This window comes from Rousettus aegyptiacus, unplaced genomic scaffold, assembly GCF_014176215.1.
Source record: "Rousettus aegyptiacus isolate mRouAeg1 unplaced genomic scaffold, mRouAeg1.p scaffold_m13_p_2, whole genome shotgun sequence".
Lineage (NCBI taxonomy): Eukaryota > Metazoa > Chordata > Mammalia > Chiroptera > Pteropodidae > Rousettus > Rousettus aegyptiacus.
Genome location: NW_023416295.1, coordinates 155,453,270 through 155,461,261, shown reverse-complemented (window position 1 = coordinate 155,461,261; position 7,992 = coordinate 155,453,270). Strand labels below are relative to the sequence as shown.

The window sequence follows — 7,992 nt, the reverse complement described above, 5'->3', positions numbered from 1 at the left end:
AATACAACTGATTTGATCAGTGAAGAAATATGTTGTCATACCTGCTTTTCTGTCATGTTAAATGTAAATGCAAGTGATAGACTATCTCCTATTGTGGGACATTTGTTTAACTTAAACATTGCCCAGAGAGTATCCAGAAGAGGTTTACTGACTAATCTTTTCTCTGGATATTCTTCATCATTTTCCATTTTTAACTCTTTTTTCTCTTCTTTCTCTTGTTCCTCTTCCAGTTTCTCTTCTACTTCCTTTTCATTTTCTTCTTTTCCTCCTCCTCTTCTCTCTTTCATCTTTCCCTGTCTTTCATCTTCAATATGATTTGATTGCTCTAGATTTTGATTACGAGGCACAACTGGTTGTTTCTGTATAGCAAGAGCTGTAGAATGAAATCAAACTGCAGCTAAGTTTGGCTTTCAGATCACAGTCAACATTCTTTAGTGTAAGAATATTTGATTCTCATACAATAGCAATGTTGTACATTGATGGGAAGCAGAGAGGAAAGAAAAATTACAGCTAATAAAAATAAATGAAGATTTTTAAAATTTCTTTTTATTTTGGTGACATTGGTTAAAGAAATCCATTAAGTTTCAGGTGTACTATTCAACAGTAAGGCATACAGTAAAGCATTGTGTGTTCGCCTTCCATCAGTGAAGATTTTCATGAAAACAACAATTTGAAAATAATTTCCTCATAGATTTAAACACATACTAAGGAAAAGGGCTATATAGTAAATCAATACATCTCTTTGTGATGTGAATTCATCAAAAATAAGTTACTTCAAAATAAACAAGTTACGAGTGACCTTACTTAAAGGACTCTTCAGGTTTCCTGTTTTGTCTTGAGAGAATTTTAGTAAGATATATAGTTTTTAGAAATTTGCCAATACGTTTCAATTGTCCCAGGATCATCCTGACATATGCACATGTCCTAGCATAATTATTAATACTAATACCGTCACCTTTTACTCTAAAGCACTCTGGTCCTAGTCCCCCTTCTTTTCAAGTTGTTAGTATTTAAAACTGATGTTTCTTGATACATATACGTATTTTCCTTATACAGTTAATCGGAAGACAAGTTTCTTTTTATATAATTGATGCAATTTCAGACTTATATTCCAGAGGTGATTTTTTTCGTAATTAAGGTGCTTTTTTACAATAATCATAAGTTAAATTTATACTCAGATTTATCTATATTTATTTATTTACTTATTTATTTTTTACTCAGATTTAAAATATGTATATTATTATTTTTAAAAGTCACAGAAAAACTTTACTTAGAAAACTGATGTATTTTTTTCAATATACTATCATGTGTCTCTTTAACCTTTGGCAGTCAAGAGACCCAAATCAATAATCCTGAATCAAATTTTAACTCAAAATTCGTAGCTAAGATCAATTAAGTTGCATTTTTATACACTATTCCTCTTTGTTATTTAATTTATTCACTTTGGAATTTTTATTTTCTCGATTTCATGATTTTAAAAATTATATTATATATTCATTAATTTAATTATAATTTGAACGATTATATATATACCAGGCAATCCTCTATAAAGCTAAAGAATTTGGTCTTCCAGCTAAGGACAATAGTAAGTCTTCGTTAAGTTTTAAACAGAGAAAGTAATATAAATAAATTTGTATTTTAAAGAGCTTCTGAAAAAAATAATAATAAAAAAAGAGCTTTTGACTGTCTAGACAGAATAGCTGAGAAGGGAGCAATGATGGATAAGGGGGGCATTAGTTAGATAGCTATTAGGGTGGTAATGGATTTAGGCTTTAGAGAGAATAGGAGGGTGGTAGAAAAAATGGAGAAGTAAATGGCACCAAGAGATATTGAGGTTACACCTGAAAATTGGGGGATAGTTGTGAGAGAGAGGAAAGTGTGATGACTACTAGGTCTCTGGGTTTTTGTTCATGGGAATAAACAGTAGTGTCTCATGAAGACAGTGAACATTAGAGACTTATTGAGTCTGACTGTGGATAGAATGAATTTACTTTACCTTTGAAGATCTCCGAAGCCTTGAAATGAATGAGATCACTAAGTGAAAGTCTATAAAATGGCAGCTGTGGGCAGAATTTGGTAGACATGTTTTCTTTATATTGTGGAATTTTTTAAAGCAAAATTTTGAATGTATGGCTACCATTTAAAAATCAAAAGTTTTCTGAACGTGTCTGATCTCGTCTGATCTCGGAAGCTAAGCAGGGTCGGGCCTGGTTAGTACTTGGATGGGAGACCACCTAGGAAGACCAGGTGCTATAGGTGTAAAAAGTAAATAAGTAAGTAAGTAAGTAAATAAGTAAATATAAAAAGATTCAACCTCAAAATTCAAATTTCCATATTAAAAAAATCTGAAACTGGTGGGCCTAAATTCCCATGTAATCAACAATTGGCTGGCTCTTGTCCTCTGTCCTCTTTAGATGGAACCTGCTTTCTCTAATTAGCTGCAGTGCACACAGCCTGCTTAATTTCAATTGCCAAGTACTGGCAGGCAGAAAACTATAAAACATACACACATGCACGCACATGTTCATTCTTCATTTCTACCTCAGAAGATTACATTTTCTTTGTATAATAAAACCTCTCTTCCCATCTAACTGTTCACATCTACTGTGGTTAAACCTACACTCTGTTATCACTGAAAAAAAAAATCTAATTTTCACTGAGCATCTTTGACTACAAATGATTGCAATAAGGCATACTATGGTCAGGCTGCTAAAATCATGGAAATTTGTGTTTTGTTGTATTTTTGTTTACTTTTTCTTAACAAAATGTCAAAGATCAAGGTTTATCAAAAGGAAATAGAACAAAGAAAACAAATCAAAAATAGAAAACTCGTGAACCTCTAAGGGTTTACAGATTGTTGGAGAACAGGGTGCACCACAGAAAGAACATAAACCCAGAATTCTCAATTTAATCCGTAGTTTTATCCAAGTCCTTCATATAGATAGATAGATAGATAGATAGATAGATAGATAGATAGATAGATGATAGATAAGTCCAAATTCCCAAACCTTCACTGCTAGTAAGATTTGTAGTTAGGATTTAAGGTTTGCCCTGCTAAGCTGAAAGAAAAGCTCATATTTTATACTACGGAATATAATGCAACAACAACAACAACAAAAAGGTATAAAATAGGTCAATAAATGCTAACACAGAAGGGTTCATGTGAGATAAAAGAACTTTAAATTAATACATATAGTAGAATAAATTTCTGAGATTAAAAAAATAAATCTTATAAATGCTCACATAATTAGGTATTTTTCTGGGAAACTCTACCAATGTTTAAATAATTTAACCCTTCACAAAATGTTCCAAAAAAAAGAATAGAACACTTCCCAATTCATTCTATGAGGCCAGTGTCAATTGTCCTGTTATCTATCTGTCTGGGTTAAGCTAGAGAACCAGAACCAGTAGGAGATATATCTAAGAGACTTATTGCAAGAAATTGGCTTACCCGATTGTGGGAACTCTCTGGGCAAGTTGGAAATCCTCAAGGCAGACTTCAGAAAAGGAAAGCTGACACTTTTCCACAAGCAGAATTTGTTCTATTAGGGAAAGCCTCAACTGGCCTCTTAAGGCCTTAACTTGTTGGATCAGGTTTATTCAGATTATCTAGGATAATCTCTCTTAAATCAACTGTTATAGATTTTAATCACATCTGAAAAATACTTTAAAAATACCAGCAATGCCTACATTAGTGTTTGAATAACTGGGGTCTGTAGCTTAGCCAAGTTGCACATAAAACTGACCGTCACACTTTGATGCCCAAACTATGGATATTCCAAGAAAACTTGATTAATATTTTTTATGAATATAGAGGAAAAAATCTTCAACAAAGTATTAGCAATCCAAGTACTAGCAATATATGAAAAGGATTATACACCACAGCCAAGTGAGATTTATCCCAGAAATGTGAGATTAGTTCGATATATGAAAATCAATGTAATATATCTATAAGATAAAGGACAAAACCATATGATCATTTCAATAGAGGCAGAAAATATTGTTTCTCTAAAAGTTAAACATAGGATTACCACATGACCTAGTGATTTCTTTCTCAGATACTATATGCAAGAGAAATGAAAACATATGTGTACACAAAACCTTATTATGTAAATGTTCATAGCAACATTACTCTTAATTGCCAAAAAGTGAAAACAACCTAAATGTCCATTAACTGATGAATGGATAAAAAAAGTATGGTATACCCATGCAATGAGATATTCTCTAACTACAAAAAGGGAATAAAATCCTAATTCATGTTCGACATGGATAAATCTTAAAAACATGGTAAGTGAAAGAAGCCAGACACAAAAGGTTATATACTGAGTGATGCCATTTATGAAATGTCCAGTCTAGGCAAATCTGTAGAGACAGAAAATAGGTTAGTGATTGTCAGGGACTGGGGTAGGGCCAAACAGGGAGTGTCTGCTAATAGCTTTCTTTTTAGGGTGAGAAAAAAAAAATGTTCTGGAATTAAATAGTGGTGATGGTCATACAGTTTTGTGAATTTGCTAAAGAAAACACATAGAATTTTACACTTAACAGAAAATTGTATGGTTTCTACATTTTCTCTCAATTGAAAAAAAAATGCTCTCATAGCCCTGGATTATAGACCATACAACCATTATTTTATTTATCTATTATTTTTCAATTAAATTTTTTTTTAACACCTACAGCACCTGGTGTCCTACAAGGTCTCCCATCCAAGTACTAACCAGGCCTGACCCTGCTTAGCTTCCAAGATCAGATGAGATCCGGCATGTTCAGGGTGGCATGGCCATAGACCTAGATCATGCTACAGTTAAATTGCTTAGTCACATTAAAAAGTTATTTAAATATAAGTTTACTAATTCTATTTTAAAATTTGAAGCATTCAAATTCGTGTGGTTCAAATTATTATTTACATCATTTTCCCTTCTATCCTTTCCATCTATAATATAAACATACTGTAGTTATTATCAGTTTAGGGAAAAAATTCTTGAATTCTACATCCCTCTATTGTTACCACCTCATTTCTTCATTTTCTTTTACAACAAAACTTTTTAAGAGTTCTCCATATTTGCTATTTACATGTTGGTAACTTTTTCCTTCTCATTCTCTCTCGAATTCACTTCAATCTAGCCTTTAATCCAACCTCTATGGATGCTCCTCTTGTCAAAGTCACAAATTAATGAGTTTAACACTGCAACAATCTAATGATCAATTCCCAATTCCCATCATACCTGTATCAGGAACTTCTGTAGTATCAGGACCTCTCTCCATCTTGAAAATTTCTTTCTCATGGCTTCCAGGACACCATACTTTCTGAGTTTCCATCTATATCAATGGCTGGTTTTACAAAGTTTCTTTCTTTCTTTCTTTTTTGGTTTCTTCTTTCTCCCTACCTCTCTCCGTCCCTGATCCTCCTGAGTCACTCAAGACTAAATCCCTGGATCTCTTATCTCGTGTATATATACAGCCCTAGCCTCACTAATCCAATCTCAAGGTTTCTAAGACCATTCAAATGGTGATTACATTCAGAATTTTATCTCCAGGCTTATATATCCAACTCCCAATTCAATATCTCTGCCTGAATGTCTAATAGGTAATTTAAGTCAAACTTAAAATTCCCAAACTGGAACACGATCCTGACTTCAATGAACCCTGATCCACTCAAAGTTCTCTTTATTTTGGTAATTGCCAACTCCATTAGTCCAGTTTATTGAGTCGAAACCTTGGCAGCATCTTTGCCTCTTTTCCTTTTCTCATAGCCCACAATCAGTCTGTCAGAAGCCTTGTTTTCCTTTCGTCAAAATGTACCTGGAATACTACCACTTCTTACATCATCTTCTCTAAACTAGATATATGTCATAACTCTCTCTGCTTTTGCCTTTTGTTCTTTCTGCTCAATAGTCTATTTTCAACGTAGCAGACAGAGTAGTCCTTTTGTTATGGGTGGACAATTTTCCAGTAAGCCAGTATTGAATATTTACTTCTGATTCTGTTAACCAGAGTGTGGTAAACTGATCAAGGATATGCTAACAGCCAACTGTTAACCAGGGTGTAGTGATCTGCTCAGGGATGTGCTGGTGGCTATATAAACTGCCTCTTCTGGGAGCTTGGGGCTGATCTCTTCTAACCTTGCGTGGTAGAAAGTCAGTCGACGGCCGGCTAATAAAGGCTCACAATTCATCTCAATTGGCTTGGGTTTGATTGCACCACAACACTTTTAAAATGTATATTAGATAATATCATTCCATGGCTCAAAACTTGACAGTGGCTTTCCATTACTTTCAGATTAAAAGCTGAAGACTATAATGGCTTACAAAATCCTGTAGGGCTGGGTCATTAGGACCTTTCTGAGTCCCACTAACATGTCACTCACTTTGCTCCATATGCTCTGGTCACCATGCTTTTTAGTAAATAAGCCAAGCATGGTCCCAGTTTGGCCTTCACACTTGCTATTTGCTCTGCCCGGGAAGTTATTTCTACAGATAAAAGCATGACATTCTTGTACCTCGGGTTACTCTCCAAACACATTTACTGGTGAGGCAGCGACCAGACAGATATGAGGCCTGAGTCAGTTTTCTAAAATAGATATTTTTGGATAAGAGTCTGAGGGCAAATGTATACTACTGGGGAGTTTTAATCTGGGTTATGATCAGGTAAATTTAAATTAGAGAATTGATTAGAGTTTTTCTAAACTGGAAACCAGTCAGGAGGCGGGAGTCTTTTCCAACTCAGGCTAAGGATTTTGTACTAAATAATTAAGACTCTTAGACCCCAGGGTATAAGTGATAAGATAAACTGTAGGGAGAATAGATTGCATTAAAGAAATTGAGAGACTGACCAATTTTTTCCTGGTAGTGGAGGTTACAGAGATGATGGTGACCAGAACTAAAGTAGATGTCATCCATATCCTGGATGTCAATAAGCCACAAAAATGAGCACCCAGTGGTGAAGTAGGCAAAGAATATAAACAGCAAGTTCGAGAAGAGAAAATATTTTCTCAATAGGCACATGAACAATGTTCAGTGTAATCAAGATGCAAAGAAACTAAATCTTAAATGAATGTATGTGCACTGATATGAAAAATATTATTTACAGTATGATGCAAATTTTTATAAAAATATATCTCATGTTAATTCAAAAAGTATTTATCGATGACTTACCATGTAGATGGCAAAATTGCTGAAAGAGCAGACTGGTGGAAAAGGCCATTAGATTCCCGAAATGTATTTCTTTATATCACTCCTATAGGTACTGAAGAGAGACTATGAGCCAAAGAAAACTGTCAGGAGGCAATCTTCCAAGGGGGCTCTTCTGGCACAACTCTGCCTCCTACTCTAGGGCCATGTGATAAATGCAGGCTTTCACTTGTTTCTGCTGAAAAGAGCGAGACACTTTTGCTACCTGATGCTCTGGTCTCACAGAAAACTATGTGTGAGATTGTGATTTATAATACATATATATTTGGTCTTCATCCTCTTCCTGCCCCAGAGCTCCTAAAACCCTAGGAATTTCCTAAATGATGAGAGCAGCAAAGGCACCTTTTCTTATGTTAATGAGGCCCTGAGATTGTCTCTAGTTAATCTGAAGGTGGGCTGGTTGCCAGGGGAACCAACCAAGTGATTAGAGGGTTGGAACTTTCAGTCTCACCCCTGACTGACCTCTGGGGAGGGGAGAGGGGTTGCAGATTGAGTTCAATCGCCAATTGCCAATGATTTAATCAACTGTGCCTATGTGATGAATACTCCATAAAAACCTAAAAGGATGACATTCAAAGAGCTTTCAGGTTAGGGAACCAGAATGGATGCAAGCGCCTCCATGCAGGGCCATAAACTCCACAGGGACAGAAACTCCTTTGTTCTGGACCTTGCCCTGTGTATCTCTTTATCTGACCAGTTGACTCATGTCCTTTAACATCCTTTGTAGTAAACTAGTAATCTAGTAAGTAAACTGGTTTCCTGAGTTTTGTGAGCCACTCTAGCAAATTAATTGAACCCAGGGAGG

General features: G+C 35.0%; 1 pseudogene; it reads right to left on the bottom strand.

The window, feature by feature from the left end:
• Positions 1–4,667: 4,667 nt before the first annotated feature.
• LOC118614825 lies at positions 4,668–4,785 on the bottom strand (annotated as a pseudogene).
• Positions 4,786–7,992: the final 3,207 nt, after the last annotated feature.